We start from the raw sequence: 21628 nt of genomic DNA, 5'->3' as shown, positions 1-21628 counted from the left end.
TATAGAAAAATTATAAAAATCTTGTGCATGCTTATATATGCATATATATGCTATTTTGAAAGTATTTATGTTTATAAAATATATAGAAAAAATTGGGTATCAACAGTTGCCCCTCTTTACCCGAGAAAGATGAAAGAGTTTTCGGGTAAAGAAATGATGGCCAATTTTGACTAGGCGGAGTGTTTTGAAAGATAGAGGCTGGACCTAGTCTTCGAGTTGCCTTCATATCCCTGGTTTTACAGGAATCAGGCTGTGTGTAGTTCTGGATTCACCTGCGGAATATGCTGATGAAATTGTTGCAAGAACGGACACGCGATGCGGAAGCGGCTATGGTGAGCGGTTAAGGCTCACGACAATTTGAAGGAACTGGAGAGAGATCTCTCCTGCTAGGATAGTGGTCACTTACTGGTTACCTGCAGATAAAAGATACTACAAATATGTATTTGCAAAAACTTTAACGTAATGTAGATTCCCTTTGGACCATGAAGGTTGTCTTTGGACAGTTAAGGATGACGTCCTTGGACCATGTCATCCTGGGCCATGAATTATTTAGTGAGGGATTAGCAGGCCATGAAATGATGTTCTCGGGCCATGAAGATGGTGCCTCCGAACCATGACGCCTTTGAATAATGATATGCATTTTGGAGAGATCCTCAAGCCATGGCATGGTGTCTTCCGGCTATGAGGATGATGCCTTTTAGACTATGACAACTTTGGATAGATTGGCGATATTTCAGCCCATGATATGCAACAATATGATGTTAACAAGACAAGTCTTAGTCTTGTGAAATGGAGGGCAGAGCTTAGCCCGATTGGAAAATAAATAGTTAGTGAAATAGAGCAATATATGTGCAAAAAGGGACAATGCTTGGTCCCATGCGAATGTAGAGGCAAGGATTAGCCTCATGCAAGTACAGAGGCAAGGATTAGCCTCATGCAAATTGGGAGACAGGTATTAGCCTCATGCAAATTGGGAGGCAGGGATTAGCCTCATGCAGGTAGGGAGGCAAGGATTAGCCTCATGCAAATAGGGAGGAAAGGAATAGCATCATGTAGATATGGAGGTAGGGATTAGCCTCATGCAAATAGGGAGGCAAGGATTAGCCTTATGCAGATATGGAGGCAGGGATTAACCTCGTGCAAATAGGGAGGCAAAGATTAGCCTCATGTGGATATGGAGGCAGGGATTAACCTCATGCAAATAGGGAGGCAAGGATTAGCCTCATGCAAGTTGGGTGGCAGGGATTAGCCTCATGCAAATTGGGAGGCAAGGATTAGCCTCATGCAAGTAGGGAGGCAAGGATCAGCCTCATGCCGGTAGGGAGGCAAGGATTAGCCTCATGCAGGTACGGAGGCAATGATTAGCCTCATGCAAACAGGGAGGCAAGGATTAGCCTCATGCAAGTAGGGATGCAAGGATTAGCCTCATGCAAGTAGGGAGGCAAGGATTAGCCTCATGCAGATATGGAGGAAAGGATTAACCTCATGCAAATATGGAGGCAGGGATTAGACTCATGCAAATATGGAGGTAAGGATTAGCCTCATGCAAATGTGGAGGCAAGAATTAGCCTTATGCAAGTAGGTTGGCAAGGATTAGCCTCATGCAAGTAGGGAGGCAAGGATTAGCCTCATGCAGATATGGAGGCAAGGATTAGCCTCATGCAAATGTAGAGGCAGGGATTAGCCTCATGCAAGTAGGGAGGCAAGGATTAGCCTCATGCAGATGGAGGCAGCAAATAAAAGTGGTATATTTCTTAGCTGAAGATGTATATTCGGTGTCTGATGGCTTGATTGATAGTGATCTTGCTGCGTGCATATATTTGCGGATGTGATCGTCATGTCAGATGTGCCTGCATTCAAAGAAAAATCCTAAGTTCTGTGAGGGGGAGGTTGGTTCGTGCTTCATCTGCCAGCCTTCGCTTTGCTCCGTCCTGAAAACCTTTCAAGTTCCCCTGGGTGGCACCTGACTTTATGGAAATAGAGTTTTCGAAAAAATATGCAATTATTGATAAAAAATAGAGTTATTTAGAAATATGTTGATACATTAAGTAATTTTAGATGAACCAGTGACTATAACATATCTCAAAGGCATTGCAGCTCTCTTATATTGGAATTTTGAGGGTCCTCCTCAAAATTCTACGCCCGTTCGGTAGATAATCTTTGACTATTTGCGGATAATAGGCTTTGCTGAATCTTCTTCGGAATTTTTAGAATCCTTTTCAAAATTCTGCCCCAGTTTCTTAACTGACTTTCTGGCATGCGATGGCATTGGCTGGACTTGCTCCAGAATTTTGAGAGTCCTCCTCAAAATCCTACCCCAGTTTCTGAACTTGTGTGGGGGGGGGGAGGGGAATGAAATTTTTATTATGATATGACCGAACTCGTAAGGCTGCCTACGTATCCCCTCTTAATCGGGAATCAGGTCAAGCGTAGTTCAATTACATCAGAAGAGAAATGTAAAATAATCTAGGCATAGTATCTCTTGACTGCGTTTGAATTGATTGGTTTTGGCTAGACTTATCCGTCTATTTCTGCAAGCATGAGTCCTCCTCCTATTAGTACCCTGTGAACCATGTACGGACCTTACCAGTTGGGAGAGAAATTCCCTTTGGCTTCATCTTGATGCGGGAAGAGTTTCTTCAATACCAGCTGCCCTGGTGCGAACTGTCTTGGTTTGACTCTTTTGTTGAAAGCTCTAGACATTCTGTTCTGGTAAAGTTGGCTGTGACATACTACATTCATCCTCTTTCCATCGATAAGGGCCAATTGTTCATAGTGACTTTTTATCCACTTTACATCGCTGAGTTCAGCTTCTTGTATGATTCTTAAAGAAGGAATCTCCACCTTGGCTGGGATGATAGCCTCGGTACCATAAACCAGTATGTAGGGAGTTACCCCGGTTGATGTGCGAACCATGATGAGGTACCCCAATAGAGCAAAGGGTAACTTCTCATGCCATTGTTTGTGGTTCTCTACCATTTTCCTTAGTATCTTCTTAATGTTTTTGTTGGCGGCTTCTACTGCTCCATTCATCTGAGGTCTGTAGGCTGTGGAATTCTTGTGCTTGATTTTGAAAGTTTCATACATGGCCTTCATCAAATCACAATTGAGATTGGGCATTATCAATAATAATGGACTCGGGAACCCCGAATCGGTAAACGATACGATCCTTGACAAAATATGCAACGACTTTCTTGGTTACAGCTTTGTAAGATGCAACCTCTACCCATTTTGTGAAGTAATCAATGGCTACCAGAATAAACCCGTGTCCGTTTGAAGCAGTAGGCTCAATTGGACTAATAACATCTATTCCCCAGGCGGATAATGGCCAAGGTGAGCTCGTTGCATTGAGTTCATTTAGCGGCACTTTTATCATGTTGGCATGAACTTGACATTGAAAGCATTTGCGGACATACTGAATGCAATCCGTCTCCATGATCATCCAAAAGTAACCTTCCCTGAATATCTTCTTAGCCAAGATGAAACCATTCATGTGTGGGCTACAGGTCCCAGCATGCACATCCTCAAGTAGCTTAGAAGCTTCCTTTGCGTCAACACATCTTAGTAAACCCAAATTAGGAGTTCTTCTGTACAAGTTCCCTCCGATGTGGAAGAAGTGATTTGACAATCTCCAGAGTGTGCGTTTCTGAGTATGATTTGAATGGTCCGGGTATTATCCTTTTGATAAGTACTCTTTGATGTCATAAAACCAAGGCTTTCCATCTGCTTCTTCCTCGACATGAGCACAATATGCTGGTTGATTATGGATCCTCATCGGGGGGTCAATGTAATTCTTATTTGGATGTTGTATCATAGATGACAAAGTGGCCAATGCATCGGCAAATTCATTCTGAATTCGGGGCACATGTCAGAATTCTATCTTCGTGAACCTTTTTCTCAATTCCCACACATTATGCAGATATGGCAATATCTTGGAATTCTTGGTGGCCCACTCTTCTTGTACCTGGTGCACAAGCAAATCTAAGTCACGATTACCAGCATCTCCTGAATGTTCATGTCGACTGCCATGTTGAGTCATAGTATGCAGGCTTCATACTCTGCCATGTTGTTGGTGTAGGGAAATCTGAGTTTAGCAGATATCAGATAATGCTGACCCATTTTTGATATCAAAACTGCTCCAATGCCTACTCCTTTGAAATTTGCAGCCCCGTCAAAGAACATCCTCCATCCGTCATATGCTTCTGTAATGCTCCTGCGAATGATACTTCTTCATCAGGAAAATGCATTTTCAAAGGTTCGTATTCTCCTCCCACCGGATTTTCAGAAAGATGATCTGTCAATGCTTGTCCCTTGGCCGCCTTTTGATTTACATAGACGATATCGAACTCACTTAATAGTATCTGCCATTTAGCCAACTTCCCAGTAGGCATGGGTTTCTTAAATATGTACTTCAGAGGGTCCATCCTTGATGTGAGGTATGTAGTATAGGCACAGAAGTAATGCCTCAATTTCTGAGATGTCTAGATCAAAGCACAGCAAGTGCGTTCCAGCAGAGAGTACCGTGCTTCGCAAGGTGTGAACTTCTTGCTCAAGTAGTATATGGCCTACTCCTTTCTTCCTGTCTCGTCATGTTGTTCCAAAACAAATCTGAAGGCTCCATCTAATACAGATAGATAGAGTAGCAAAGGTCGTCCTGGTTCTGGCGGGACCAGAACTGGTGGTGTGGACAGGTACTCCTTGATCTTGTCAAAAGATTTCTGATAATCCTCTGTCCAGCTTGTTTTAGCATCTTTCCTCGGCATCTTGAAAATGGGTTCACATATGACTGTGGACTGTGCTATGAAGTGACTGATATAGTTGAGACGTCCTAGGAAGCTCATCACGTCCTTTTTTCTCTTAGGTGGTGGTAACTCCTGAATAGCCTTGACTTTAGACGGGTCCGGCTCAATTCCTCGACAACTGATGATGAATCCCAATAATTTTCCTGCGGGAACCCCGAGTGCACACTTTGCAGGATTCAGTTTCAAATTGTACCTCCTTAGCCTGTAAAAGAATTTCCTCAAGTCTGCTCTGTGATCTACGACCCTCTTGGATTTGATAATGACGTCGTCCACGTACACCTCTATTTCCTTATGTATCATATCATGGAATATGGTTTTCATGGCTCTCATGTAAGTGGCCCCAGCATTCTTTAGACCGATTGACATCATCTTGTAACAGTATACACCCCACGGTGTGATGAAAACTGTCTTCTCTGCATCTTCTTCATCCATCCAAATCTGGTGATAACTTGCGAAGTAATCTACAAAGGATTGGAGTTCATGCTTGGCTCAATTATCGATCAGGATGTGTATATTTAGCAGTGGGAAGTCCTCCTCGGGACTTGCTCTGTTGAAATCCCAATAGTCAACACATACTCGGACCTTCCCATCCTTCTTCGGAACAGGCACAATGTTAGCTAACCGGGTTGGGTACTCAACTACCCTAAGAACTTTGGCTTTGATCTGTTTGGTAACTTCCTCATTGATTTTGAAGCTTATGTCTGGTTTGAACTTTTGGAGTTTCTGCTTGACTGGCGGACACATGGGATTAGTAGGCAACTTGTGAGCCACTATAGATGTGCTCAAACCAGTCATATCATCATATGACCATGTGAAAATATCCTCATACTCTTTTAGGAAGCGAATGCATTCTTCCTTCTCGGTTAGTGACAAGTGAATGCTGATGTGGGTCTCCTTGACGGTCTCGGTATCTCCCAAATTTACTGCTTCGGTCTCGTCCAGATTGGACTTGGGATTATTCTCAAAATTTTCAACCTCCCTGACAATTTCCTCGGGTATCTCATCTTCTTCCTCTGAATCACTATTCTCATGTTGCGTTGCTTCATTACATGTCACAGTCACTGGTTCATCAGGAAAAGTAATAATAACACTGTAGAAAGGAAAATATAAAGATAGTAATAAATAATAAAGAGCAAATGCATCTGATTAAAACTGAAAAATCGTCCAGACAAAGTACGACTTGATGAATCGATCATTTAGTTTGAAACAAGTGAATTTTAAAACAAAATTACGGGAAATCTTAAATGCCTAGAATGGCTATAGAAGTAAAAATCTGCCAAGCTACCTAGGGACTCGGCGGGCTTGGGATGGTGTGGTGGTCCAGTTCCTCAGAACGGCTCCCTTCTTTCCGGTCTGGATAGTGAGGCCTTTTTCCTTCTCCTCAATTATGGCATTGCAGTCCATGTCCTCATCCTCCAAAAACAAATTCTTCAACCCAGCTAGTGATTCCTCTTTTGCAGTCCCCCATATCGTATCAACTTGGTGAAAAGCTTGTTCCAAGAGTGGTACTGGTTGCTCGAGAGGGTAGTACGGTCCACACCATGGAGGCGACCAATCCCTGTACTCCTGCTATGTGTACTAGTGTCAGACCATCTTTTTACTACCCGGGGAGGGTATAAGGGAGTTTTTTCCAGTTTGAGCGACAATCTAAACGGGATTATTTTGTTAAAATCAGAGTCGCCACTTGGGATAATTTATGGTGTCCCAAGTCACCGGTTTGAAATCCTGAATCGAGGAAGTTTGACTCTATTTACGGTCTGCGAACACAGAAATTCGGGTAAGGAATCCTGTTAACCCAGGAGAAGGTGTTAGGCACTCCCGAGTTCCGTGGTCTAGCATGGTCACTTTGATCATACTTGGCTTAAACAAATTGTTTGATTACTGATTTTAGAACCTATGTGCATTTGCCTCTTTTAATTAGGAAATTATCTTGAAACAGGTTATACGTACATGTACCCATTTGTTAGCGCGTCAAAATTATGTCACGTAAACGTGTCCACAATTAATAACGCTTTATTATTATTAAGAAAAGTTTGGCCAAAGTTGCGCGAACGCATACTCCAGTTTTGTTTTTAGAAATCGTAATCATATCATGCAAACGTATCCACAACCACGATAGTATATTAAATGTGCCTAAAGCAAACTACAAACATTTGTCATTTTTATATCTAGGTTACGAAGTTAATACGAGGGCCATGTATGATTAAATGATATATGGCACACCTCGGACCATACGAACTAAATTTAGTTAGCAGCCTATTAAAAAAAATTTATTATTAAGAAAATTTGATCGAAGTTGTGCGGACGCATACTCCGAGTTGGTTTTTAGAATCGTAATTATGTCACACGAACGTGTACACAATCACAATAATATTTTAAACGCGCTTAAAGGCTTTTCCATGGATATTCATTTTTAATATCTAATTAAAACATTTGTGAAGGCCATAGATTAATTAGGATGGCACACCTCAATCTAATTAAAAGAATTACTCTTACCAACGTAATCTAAGGCCACTCTTGCACAACTACTAGCTGAAAGGAAAATGGTATTCGTATTAGTCCTTTAAGTATTTGGGCCAAGTCTATTTTGGGCTTCACCCGCAGAAACGGTTTAAAAAGAGAGTTGGGCTCGAAGGCGAGCCCAAGGAATGAGATTAAGCAAACGTCCGCCCATCTCCTAATGACCCCAAACTCCAGGCCCAAAGTAAGCTAAGTCTGATAGAAGTAAACGCTGAGGGGCGTGGGACTCAAGATCGAGTCCAAAAAGAGCGGAGGAAACATCTGAAGCCTAAGAAAATTGGTTGAGCCCATTTGACTATGATCAACATGCGACAATATGATGTACAAAGCTATAAATGCTACAATGCCCAAATAACCATACCACACATCTAAAAGAAACCCAGTTTTGATTTTAATTGAATTAGTAACCTAAGAATAAGGCTATGTAGCATTCAAATCTTAATTTAGCTCAAGCTGAATTATAAACAATTTGTATGAAACTCAAACCTCAATTTTAACCTTTCTAATACAAACAATAGTGAAAATCCTACACAATTGGAATATTTAGCATTTTTCAAACTAACAACTTATTACTCAAATTATAGCTCCTCAAGAACACAAATGTTCAAACTAGACTATAAAAAGAAATAAGCCAACGAGATTGTAATGTGACCAACCTTGAATCTGAAAATCAACATTGACTTTGAACAAATTTAAACGAAAATAAAAGAAGTTCATCATATGACCTGGATCCCTACTGCAAAAAGCCTTGAGCATTATCTATACCCATGACATGTTTTTAATCAACTCGCAACCCAATAGACTATACTGAAATCTTAATCCAAAACTTAACAGTGTGATACAACATCAGTAATATGAAAGAGTGAGTTGAATGCATATAAAAAGCTAAACTATTATAGAAAACTGAATGAAATTAAAGAACAGGGGAATATGGTTCAACATGCAACTCATATTCATTAGATTTCCACATCGGATTGCACATTTACACTTCACACACTATTTATCGTCCAAGAAGTACCTGAAGGTCAAAATAAAATAAAGAGAATGAGGATTTCAGCAATAGCAGAAGGATGAGCAAATCAGCAAATCAACACAGCAGTAATCAGCTCCCTCAAACCATCTTTAACCCCAGATAGATCAGTAATCCCTTAAAACTTTTAAGTTTCTACTGACTGTGAAAACCAAGAAGCAATTTCAAATAATTTTCAACCAAAATGATGCAGAACTTTTTGTGTTTTTTTCCGGGTGTCCATTTGCCTTCAAATGGAAGAAAAAGGGCTCTTATATAGGCACTCCTAAGGCAGCCTTAGCCTGGTTAACTTATTCCCCAGCTACCCCTTTAATTCTTAATAATTTCACCCTTTTAACCCCTTCAAAATATCTTAAACCTCCCTTTTCTTTTGACAAACCAGCCCCAACCTTATCCTCTAGAAGCTTCCTATAATAGAAAAATATTCCCTAAGCTTCAAATATCCAAAATAGCCCTCGACACCCTTTTTTTTACATTCAGAATGAATCACTCCTGGGTCAAATTGACCCAAGACCCAACCCAAATGAACGAGCCTCTTTAACCGGGTCAGAGATGATCACATAGTTAATATAGAATCCCAATCATCCAAAAATGATCAAACAAAAAACAAATTCAGAAGAAAAAAACAACAATCCAGAATTAAAATGATTTTTACGATTAACCCTAACTTAACCAACAAACTAAGATAAATTCAACTATCAAAGAAAACATGATTAAAATAACAAAATAAATATAAGCATAAAAGTAATAATAATATATAAAAAATATAAAATGATACAAGAAAACCGAGTTAGGAGACAAAAGAGGGGAAATGTACCAATTCTTGCCGGAACGAACTAACAAATCGAGACGACTCGACGAACGATGAAAGGAGTCGAAGCTTGGCCGAAATCCGATGAGTCAGTTAAAATCTGACGTTCTCGTAATGATTCAAAACTATCTTCATTCGATTGATCTCATTGAGAGCAATCTATTAAGGTAAAATTCGAGTTAGAACGAGTCGAAATTTGAACAAAAATTAGAGAAGGAAAGGGAAATTAGGGCCTGCATTTTTCGTTTTCAGATCCAAAATTGGGTAAATTTGGCTAGGTTTTAGGGAAAGATACTGATAGATTTGGTAAGAAGGGGGGGGTAAGGATTGCATGGTTGAATTTTGGGGTGGTTTGGAGCCGTTTATGGAGTCGCCGCCGGCTAGGATAGTGGGAGCATTTTGGGGCGGCTAGGGTTTCTATTTTGGGAGGTAGACAGAATGGGGGGGGGGGTTCTGAGGGGGTTAGGGTGTGTTAGGACAATTATATAGTGGGTGGGTGGTGAGTTCCCAACCGCTTGATCAAAAGAGATCAACGGTTGGGGTTTAGGCAAATAAAATGACACCGTTTGGGTAAGGGTTGGGGCTGGACCGGGTATATTTGGACAGTGGGCCTGGGTTTGGACGGGTTTGAGGTCTAATGTTTGGGCTTTAGCATTATTTGACCCAACAATTTCCAAGAGCAAATTTCCTTTCAAATTTTCTTTTGCTCCCTCTTTTTTTTCTTTTTTTTTTTAAAATTAAAAATTCTAAATTAAAATCCTATATTAATCCTAATTGTAAAATTAAACTAATTACCTAATCACAATAATTATAAAAATTACTCAGTCCTAAATTAAAAGGGAAAAAATCAATAAACTAAAAATTAAAAGATAGAATGAGTTATTTTTGTGGTTTTCCTTTTTTTAATAAAAGAAATAATTACTAATTAATTCCAAAAATGTAAAAACAAACCTAAATGCAATGCATGGTATTTTTAGTATTTTTCATGATTTTAACAAAAATAAACATGCATAGAAATGCAAGCAATTAATAAAAAATCTCACAAAATTGTAAAAAATGGAAAAAAATATTTTTCTTGTATTTTATGGGAGTAATTCCTATAGGGCAAAAATCACATGCTCACAACTACCCCTTTTTGCTCGGAAACACGAAGAGTTTTCGTGCAAAAATAAAGTGAGTGGATACGAGCGATTTTTGCCTGTTTGAATACTCTGTGGAAAATATTTTGAAAGATTTGACCGCACCTTGATTCCGAGGTTGCCTACATATCCTTGGCTCTAAAGGAATTAGGTCAGTGTAGTTCGGGAAGTTTCAGTAGCTGGGACTGCCAGGAAGCTGTGATTTTACTGTTGCTGCTGCTTCTACTATTTGATGAACTCCTTATTACACCAACTAGGCTAAACTATGATCTATGAATTACAAGAATCCTATCTACATCTTCAAACTTGATCTCGCAGTTCCTTCCGCTCCGCTGACTTGGACTCTCTAGGTGAGCTTCCTTTGTTGCTGACTTGAATTGCATTCTGAAATGAATTCCCTTATTCTTCAGGTGGCGCCTGATTGCCAACATTTAAACTGTATTCTCTTGTTCTCCAGGTGGGCGCCTGATTACAAAACTTGAATTGTATTCCCTTTGTTACTTTAAACTATTTTCCCTTGAAACCTGTGCTGTCTTCCTTTGAAACTTGAACTTCTTTCCTTGTTCTCCAGGTGGGCACCTGATTGATGAACTTGAATTGTATTTCCTTGTCCTCCAGGTGGGCACCTGATTGTGAAAACTTTAACTTTGTTCCCTTGCTCTCCAGGTGGGCGCCTGATTGTCAAAACTTTAACTGTGTTCCCTTGCTCTCCAGGTGGGAGCCTGATTACCAAAACCTTAACTGTATTCCCTTGCTCTCCAGGTAGGTGCCTGATTGCCAAAACGTGAACTGTATTCCCTTGTCCTCCAGGTGGGCGCCTGATTGTCAAAACTTTAACTGTGTTCCCTTGCTCTCCAGGTGGGTTCCTGATTGCCAAAACTTTAACTGTATTCCCTTGCTCTCCAGGTGGACAAAACTTGAACTACTTTTCCTCGAAACTTGACCTATTTTCCCTAGTTCTCCAGGTGGGTGCCCGATTTCCAACACTTGCACTGCTTTTCTTTTAAACTTGACTTGTTTTTCATTGTTCTCCAGGTGGACGCCTGATTGCTGAACTTGAACTGCTTTCCTTTTCCCTGAAACTTGAACTGCTTTCCCTTGTTCTCCAAGTGGGCGCCTGATTGCTGCATTTGACCCATCTCCTCTTGTTACTTGAAACTATTTTCCCTTGAAGCTTGAACCATTTCCCCTTTTTTTCCAGGTGGGTGCCTAATTGCTGAACTTGATCCGCTTTTCTTTGAACTTGTGTCGTCTTCCCTTGTTCTCCAGGTGGGTGCCTGATTGCTTGACCCTGGACTGCTTTCTCTTGAGACTGCATTTTCTTTGAACTGTCTTTCCTTGTTCTTCAGCGGGTGCCTAATTGCAACAAAATAAACAAAACAAAAGAAAGTTTTCTGCCCCAGTTTGATATTGGGAACATCTGTGAGTGTAAACCTATTCTTGTTATCAAAATAAGTTCTAAGCTAAATTCCCTTGACCTGAAAAATTTCAAACCAAGTCTCATCTCAAAAGTGAAAAACTTAACTGCTAAATTATACTTCCCAAAAGTAAAACTCTCGTCAGACCTTGTCACTTGCGAGGGTCTTAGAACTTACTAAATCCCGTTATCCAGGAGGGTACTAGAAACTTACTGCCGAGCCTGTCTGGCACTTGCTTTCCTCACGGAGGGTTTCTCCGGAACAAACAAAATTTCCTGCCCCTGTTTCAATCAAAGAAAACTTGTGAGTTTAAACATGGTAGTTGGTTTGTGGCCTTGACTTTGAGGGCGATTACTCCTTCATTTCCCATGATAACTGCGATTTCAACTCGAAATACCTTTCCTGTTTATTGACTGAACACTTTCTCTGTCACCCTTATCACGGAAAATACCTCTGATCCATTCTAACCCAATACCATTCATCTTTTGCATCGTGCTCATGCATTGACATATACTGAACATTTGTGTTTCACACGAATCCCAAAGCACGTCAATTGCCACCCACTCAGTGCACATGCCGTTCTTTCCTAACTTAACCCACTGGCCTTGTCCTTGAGGTCTATTGCTCCTTCACTTGCCAATGATAACTTGATTTCTGCTTGGAAGACCTTGTTTGTCATTAGTTAACCACTTTCTCTGTCAACCTTATCATAGGAAATACCTTTGATCCGTTCACCCAACATCCTATATCTGTTGCATTGCTCATGAATTGACATATACCAAACCTTTGTATTTCACATGAATCCCAAAGCACGTTAATTGTTACGAACTCAGCGTGCACGCTGTTCTTTCCTGACTTATACCACTTTGATGTGCTAGCCAGATCCCGTTTTGTGCAATTGGAAAGCTACTGGCAAATTTTGAAGTCATTTCTCATTTGTTCTGACCAAACAGACTCAGGAAGAGGAAGTAAACAAGACAAAAGAAACAGAGTAAAGGACAATTGAAAGAGACGATTCCTAACAAGAAAACTACAAAGTAGAAACTTATCAGATGTAGATACCAACTCTAATGACCATGACATGCACCTTTGGATTAAGTGGCCTAATCTGTCAAGAAAGTCTAATGTACAACTCTTGTTGTACCCCTAAACCATGTAACTGGACTTCAATGCTCCAATTATCCAATCTGCTTCATGATCCTTATTCGACTTGTAGCGCCCGAAGGGTTTTCATCATCAAGCCTCGCTTATTTTGTTCTTTCTCTCATCTCACCATCGCCTTATGGTGCCTGTGAAGGTTTTCACCAATAAGACTCTCTCATTTTGTTCTTTTCTTCTTATTTCCTCTGATTCTGCAGATGACAAGGCATTGACCACGGTAAAACGTCATATACTCTTGGTATGTCTTACTCGGCATTCTCAAAGATTATCTTGGAGGTCTTTGTTTTTTGGATTGTAACGTGGCTTTTGGACAGGGTTACAAAGAAAGGATATCATAAAGGCTCAAAACAACTTGAATGGGTTCAAAATTACAACTTTTGGAATCAGATCTTTTACAAAACCGCAACTTCTGCCCCAGTTTCTTTGCCTGGGGACTTTTGAATTTTTTATTTTGATGAGACCGAACCGTGAGGCTGCCTACGTATCCTTTACAGGAATCAGGTCGAACATAGTTTACAAGACTACTTTTTGTTACTATTTTCCTTTTCTTTTTCTTTTTTTCTTTTTCTCTTTTTCCTTCTTTTTTTCTTTCTTCTTCTTTTTTTCTTTATCTCTATTTTTTCTCTTTTTTTTTTGAATTTTCCTTTTGGAATGAACTTTCTAAAATAAACTTATGGGTACATGAACTTTTTTTTCCGTATGACTTTAACTTGATTCCAAAAGAGGGGAGGTCAAAGAAATCAGTATAGGCTCAAAAGGGTATCAAATGGTATAAGTGTTTGGGTAGCTGAAAGAGGGCCTCCCAATCTCTAAGAATACCAAGTATAACACATGCAACCTGAGGATAAAAATTGAAGATCATGCATAATATTTCTTTTGCGGCTTCGGCATTGATATCATTGGTATGCCTTCCACTTTTCTTTAGCGTCTTATCAAGTACAGAACCCTCGTTGGGTGATCCACTCTTCACAATGGATATCCTCCGTCAATTCGGAGAAAACTTCCTTGACTTTATCTTGTAACTTGAGATGCACTTGAACTCAAAGTTGCTTGCTTCAAATTGTTCGGGATGCACTCTACTTTAACGAATTCTTGTCACCTATCAACTTACCAAATTATCTGCCCCAGTTTCACACAATTCAGGCTTTAAGCGATCTCAAAATCACTTTACTTACTTCCCTCAAATGTCCCTATCGTCTTCAAAATTGTTTCATTGCTTCATGATTAGGCTAATTTTTAAGACCAGGCCCAAAATTATGCGTGCATGTCATGTCACTAAAGTCAACAGGAAAAGAACTATAAAAGAAAAAGAGAACTAAACAAACACTGACTAGAAATAACAGAAAATAGGAAATTGCATTAGACAAATGTTGAAAGGGTTTGAACAACAAAACAAGTAAAATAAGTTGGGATTACAACCTTGGAACAAAACTAGACAACACTAAATGAGCTACTACGACTAAACAAACTAAGAAAAATAAAAGGATGGAAGAGTTTGAGTCACAAGACAATATCCGGATTACAACCTTGAAAATAACCCGGACAATAGAAATGACAACAAAATAAACCACCAAGACTCCTCCCCGGCTAGCTAAGAGACGGAACATCTTTCCAATTACCAAGCACGACATCTTATCCATTGAGTTCCGCATCAACATTACTAGGACCTTTACAAGTCTCCATCACATTGACTTTAGCAAACTGCGTTTGAGTCCCTTTTGTTGGCTCGTTCTTAAGATCAACCTCTAATAGCGCTGAAAGCTTTGTAGCACGTGGACCTCCGAGGATCTCAGAATGATTATCATATTCCTTTTCGAAACAAATCATACCCACCATATGCGTCTCAGTATGAACAGGCGATGGACTTTGGCTAGTGTCTACTGCATCTGGATTTTGCACGACAATGTCATCTGCATCAGTAAGCTTCTGAATTGCTTTTTGTAGATGCCAACACTTTTCTGTGCTGTGACCTAGGGCATCATAGCAATATGCACACCTTTGAGAATAATCAAAATTCTTTGGAATAGGGTTCGATATTTTTATCTGAATCGGCTTCAACATGTCTAATTGCCTCAACCTTTGGAACAAACTGGTATATGATTATCCAATGTGAGTGAATGTCTTTTCCTTTTGCTTTTGCCTTTTCATCTTGTACTCTGGCCTCGGTTGGAACCTTTTGCGGGTAGGTGGTTGATATGCTTGAGGGGGCATGTAATACATTTGTGGAAGTTGTGCAGGCCATCGCGGGTCTCTTGGGTGTAGTGGAGCATATGGTGGTGCATTGTGGACGGAGTACTGGGAATGTGATGTACGACTTTTAGGGTTTTATGGAGAGAAGTAGCATTGGAGAGGATTATCTGGAGCATAGGGATATCCATGGGGTCGATGTCGAGGCTGAAAGCATTGAGCAGGAATGCCTACTGGATCTTGTCGTTGGCGCGGCTCAACAACATCTTTTCTATTTCTCTTTCTTCCATCCAAACTTACTGAGATGTTCTGAATGTCTTTTGTAGTGTCTTTCAATGCAGAATAACTCATGATTTTGCCTGACTTGATTCCCTCTTCTACCATCTCCCCTATTTTTACCACCTTATTGAAAGGTTTACCCAAGGCCGAGATCAAATGACTGAAATAGGTGGGCCCTTGGTCTTGTAGGAAAAGCTCAACCATTTCTTCTTCACCAATCGGGGGACTGACCCGATCAGCTTGTTCCCTCCATTTGAGCCCAAAATCCCTAAAGCTTTCCTCCGGTTTCTTTTCATATTAGATAGGGAGGAGCGGTCTGGGGTACCATCTATATTGTATTGAAAGTGTCGAACAAAATTTTGAGCCATGTCATCCCATGCTTGCCACTTATTGGTATCTTGATGAGTATACCATTGCAAGGCTTCCCTAGTCAAGCTCTCACTGAAATATGGCATCAACAAATCATCTTCTCTACAAACGCTTCTCATTTCACTGCAATAACCCCTTAGATAGGCTACTGGATCTCCACGCCCATCATACAAGTTAAACTTTGGCATTTTAAACCCCGCAGGAAGACGAACATCAGGGAACATGTTAATATGATTTCCCATCCCTTGCATGCTCCTTAAGGACTGTTCTATACCTTTCAGCTTCATGGATATCTCATCTCGCCCTTCTTTTCCTGTGAATTTTTCATTTTCAACATGAGGCTCATTCCGAGGGCTCTGATTGTATGAGTCAGGAACCTTGTGGGCAACCTATGAGGGGTAATATTGGGCATCATGAGCTTTGAGTGAGTGTTCATTGTTGGGGATAGTGGATATGACAGGAGGGTAATTTTAGGGAGAGGTAATTGGAGGATGAGTGATGGAGCTACTAGGGTGGTTGGGAAAGCTGTGATAAGAGGGTGGATCTGGAGAGTATGGGGGATCATCTGGCACTATGGCCGGAGTTTGGGTAAGGATAGCATCTAAGAAGCTAGGTGATGGCGAGGGTGGTGCCTTCCCAGTCATCCAAGCCTGATACATGTCCGCCATATGTTGTCTTAACATCCTTACCTCTTCAACCAACCCATTGCCTGTTCAACCAATTGCTTTTGGGCACCAGTATCAACCGACTCGATTCCGTTGCCGTCTGCCATTGCCTTTTGACCTTATGTTGTAGAGAAGAGTTGCCACTTTAAGAACCACAAACCAACCACCTTTCTTCTATGAAGATAAAGTTATCACGTTAGCGTTAGGGAATTAAACATAAGATAATCTCACTTTATGTGCAATGCTACTAACCACAGTTATCGGTTCTAAAATGACTTCGAGGGTACGAAGGTCAGTTGGTATCATTCCAATTTGTTCATTTCAATCCTCTCTTTTCTTTTCTTTTCTAACACTTATTGGCTTGCTCATTTTCCTTCCCTTTTTTTCTAATTACCACTCTTTTCTTTCCTTTCATTCTCACATCCCGTAATTTCACCTCTCCCTTTGTTTTTTTTGTTTACTTCTTTTTTTCCTTTCAATAAAAAAAATGATTCGATCGAACCCTATGTAGGTTGCCTATGTATCTTGACGCCGCATGAATCATATCTTTGCGTAGTTCGGGAAGATCGGGAATAAAGAAAATAAACTAACGTTCTCTTCTTTTTTCCTTTTTTTTTTCTTTTTCTTTTTACCTTAATGACCACTCTGATGAGAACAAGAAATAAGAGAAGCAAATCCTTGTTTTTTTTACTTTAATGACTATTCTGATGAGAAAAGAGAAATAAGAGAAGCAAATCCTTTTTTTTTAAATTTTTTAGACTTAATTTTCTATAACCTATTCTAAACTCAAGCTTAACGAGCATATTTGTTTTTGAAACAAATACTCTATGGAAAATTATTAAGGAAAAAAAACCCTACAAGAGAAAAATATTTTTTGATTCTTTTTTTTAGGAAGGAAATCTAAAGAATAAACCAAAGAAAAACATTTGAATTTTCATTTGATATCCCTGAAGAAAGATTTCGAAACGAGAAATGAACAAGATAAAAAATATTTTTGGATTTCAGTTTTTATTACCTAAGGAAGAAACTTTAAAGATAAACAAGAGATAAAGTATTTTTTCCTCTATGTACAATATCCTAAAGTTCTAATGAAAATAAGAAGAATTATATTTTTTTTGTTTTTTATATATTCCCCAATGGAGATCCTTAAGAGAAAATCTTTTTATATTTTTGGAATTAATATCTTAAAGAAAACTTTTAAAAAGGTACTAAAAGAAAATTCTCTTTTTTGAATTTTTAGTCTTAATATACTAAAGGAAATATAAAATCATTTTTTCTTTTGAGTTCTAGATATTAATTTAATAAATAAAAACCACCTCAAATGATTTTTTTTATTCCTAGAATTAGTAATCTAAAGAAAACTATTAACGGAAATATAAAAAATGCAAAATCTCTTTTTTTTTGATTTTTGATTTATAACATACTTTTTCAAATACAAAATAGAAAGTACAATAATAAAAAAACTCGACATTACTATATAAAACTAGAAGGTAAAAGACGATATAAAAAGAAAAACAGACTCAAAATATAAAAAAGAAAAGAAAATCTCCTTTTAATCCACTCCTGAATGAGTGATCCTAACTAGATGGTCCTGGGGCTTTGTCATGCTAAAACTTCGGTAAGTAAATCTACACCTATATGAGAAAATTAAGTCCAAATAAAGTTAAAGACCTAGAACGCTATGTGAGACAATAACCCTTCCTCTTGGACACATTCAAGATATAATTGTGACTACTTTTCTAAAATTAACCTATGTGGCTAAAAGTGGCTAAACATGCTAGATTTGGCTAAGACCCCGCAAAGCCAAGAACCTAAACTCACTAGGAAGACCGGACCCTATGTGGGTTGCCTACGTATCCCACCCCGAGAGACGAGAATCAGGTTTGCGTAGTTCGGGAAGATTGGATACGAGCGAGAATTTTAAAAAAATAACTAATTTAGAGAAAACATGTTATTTTTGTCTCTTTTTTTTTGAAAAATGATAAAACATGTAAAATCTTTTTGGATTTTTTATTTTTTCGATTTTCGGAAAATGATGAAAAAGTGCAAAATCTTTTTTTTGAATTTTTCCTGTTTTTTTTCTCTTAACAAAATGTGAAAGAAAACATAATTGGGCCCTACTTGCTTTATTTTCATACTTCATCCTCTTTTTTTGTTCATTTACCCTGAACCACCATTGGTCCGCCAAATGACCCTTTACTCTTGAAGATTGAAACATGTAGCACATAGGATGCATCAGGATGATCTTTTATTTTTGGGGACACTTGTCCTAGAGGGACCCAACCCCCTGTGTTTAGTCCCCTAAGTCAAATGCACATGATGCAAACAAATGTTCCTACTAGGGATCCAACATGAGGCTGTATTTTTCTAGGTTTAAATCCTGGGGTTGTGTTCTAGACCTGACTTATCCGAGCAGACAACTCGAGCCGAAGAGGGGGCAACATACCGGGAGCACTGAAGTCTACACGGCCTTGTTGCTAGCCCAACCTCGTTCTATTTGGTATAACTTCTATAGAAAAAGCGGGCCACGCGAACGTGTGTGCCATTTTCAGAAGACTCAGAGGGGTGGTGTAAGAAGACAATTATATACAATCCAAATAATATCAAAATGGTAAATAGACAGCAATTAACACAAAGGTTCACAAAATACAGTAACATGAACAAAATATAAAGCCAAATAAAATCATAAAAACAAGCTCGAATTCTTGAACCCTGAACCAGAAGTTTTGAGTTATTTGTCTCCAGCAGAGTCACTAGAGCTGTCACACCTCCTTTTTACTACCCCGGGGAGGGTATAAGGGAGTTTTTTCCAATTTAAACGACAATCGAAACGAGATTATTTTGTTCAAATCAGAGTCGCCACTTGGGATAATTTATGGTGTCCCAAGTCACCGGTTTAAAATCCTGAATCGAGGAAGTTTGACTCTATTTACGGTCTGCAAACACAGAAATCCGGGTAAGGAATTCTATTAACCAGGGAGAAGGTGTTAGGCACTCCCAAGTTCCGTGGTTCTAGCACGGTCGCTTTGATCATACTTGGCTTAAACAAATTGTTTAATTACTGATTTTAGAACCTATGTGCATTTGCCTCTTTTAATTAGGAAATTATCTTGAAACAGGTCACGCGTACGTGTACCCATTTGTTAGCGCATCAAAATTATGTCACGCGAACGTGTCCACAAATAATGCTTTATTATTATTAAGAAAAGTTTGGCCAAAGTTGCGCGAATGCATACTCCAGTTTTGTTTATAGAAATCGTAATCATGTCACGCGAACGTGTCCACAACCATGATAGTATATTAAACGTGCCTAAAGAAAACTACGAACATTTGTCATTTTTATATCTAGGTTACGAAGTTAATACGGGGGCCATGTATGATTAAATGGTGGATGGCACATCTCGAACCTTACGAACTAAATTTAGTTAGCAGCCTATTAAAACAAATTCATTATTAAGAAAATTTGATCGAAGTTGCGCGGACGCATACTCCGAGTTGGTTTTTAGAATCGTAATTATGTCATGCGATCGTGTACACAATCACAATAATATTTTAAACGCGCTTAAAGGCTTTTCTATGGATATTTATTTTTAATATCTAATTAAAACATTTGTGAGGGCGATAGATTAATTAGGATGGCACACCTCAATCTAATCAAAAGAATTACTCTTACCAACGTAATCTAAGGCCACTCTTGCACAACTATTAACTGAAAGGAAAATGGTATTCGTATTAGGCCTTTAAGTATTTGGGCCAAGTCTATTTTGGGCTTCACCCGCAGAAACGGTTTAAAAAGAGAGCTGGGCTCGAAGGCGAGCCCAAGGAATGAGATTAAGAAAACGTCCGCCCATCTCCTAATGACCCCAAAATCCAGGCCCAAAGTAAGCTAAGTCTGATAGAAGTAAACGCTGAGGGGCGTGGGACTCAAGATCGAGTCCAAAAAGAGCGGAGGAAACATCTGAAGCCTAAGAAAGCTGGTTGAGCCCATTTGACTACGATCAACATGCGACAATATGATGTACAAACCTCTAAATTCTACAACGCCCAAATAACCATATCACACATCTAAAAGAAACCCTGTTTTGAATTTAATCGAATTAGTAACCTAAGAATAAGGCTATGCAGCATTCAAATCTCCATTTAGCTCAAGCTGAATTATAAACAATTTGTATGAAACTCAAACCTCAATTTTAACCTTTCTAATACAAACAGTAGTGGAAATCCTACACAATTGGAATATTTAGCATTTGTCAAACTAACAACTTATTACTCAAATTATAGCTCCTCAAGAACACAAATGTTCAAACCAGACTATAAAAAGAAATAAGCCAACGAGATTGTAATGTCACCAACCATGAATCTGAAAATCAACATTGACTTTGAACAAATTTAAACGAAACCAAAAGTAGTTCATCATATGACCTGGATCCCTACTACAAAAAGCCTTGAGCATTCTCTATACCCATGACAGGTTTTTAATCAACTCACAACCCAATAGAATATACTGAAATCTTAATCCAAAACTTAACAGTGTGATACATCATCAGTAATATGAAAGAGTGAGTAGAATGCATATAAAAAGCTAAACTATTACAGAAAACTGAATGAAATTAAAGAACAGGGGAATAGGGTTTAACAGGCAACTCATATTCATTAGATTTCTACATCGTATTGCACATTTACACTTCACATGCTATTTATAGTCCAAGAAGTACCTGAAGGTAAAAATAAAACAAAGAGAATGAGGATTTCAGCAATAGCAGAAGGAAGAGCAAATCAGCAACAATAGTAATCAGTTCCCCCAGACCATATTTAACCCCAGATAGATCAATAATCCCTTAAAACTTTTAAGTTTCTACTGGCAGTGATGTCGCGCCCCCTTTTCCCTTCCGCGGAATTGGGTTCATGACATTTTTGTTGAGACAACTCTTTCCTTTTGGAAATGGGGTGGCATTTTGGATAGTCGCCACCTAACGATTTTTAAGGTGCGTTAGGGCACCTATGGGATTCATTTACAACTATATTTGGTAACCAGAGATAGGGTAAGGACTTGAAATTACCTAAGGGAAGGTGTTAGGCACCTCTCAGGATCCGGTAGTGTGGTTCCCGGCCAAACAGTTTTTTGTGAATTTGTACAATTAGCAAATAGACAAGTAGGGCTCACATAATAGGGGATTTAAGTTTTGATACAGAGGTGTTTGAGAAACAATTAATGAAAAGCAAGACTTTTTGAAAAGAATTACAATC

This window comes from Nicotiana sylvestris, chromosome 1, assembly GCF_000393655.2.
Source record: "Nicotiana sylvestris chromosome 1, ASM39365v2, whole genome shotgun sequence".
In the NCBI taxonomy this organism is placed as follows: domain Eukaryota; kingdom Viridiplantae; phylum Streptophyta; class Magnoliopsida; order Solanales; family Solanaceae; genus Nicotiana; species Nicotiana sylvestris.
This window is presented reverse-complemented; position numbering follows the sequence as displayed.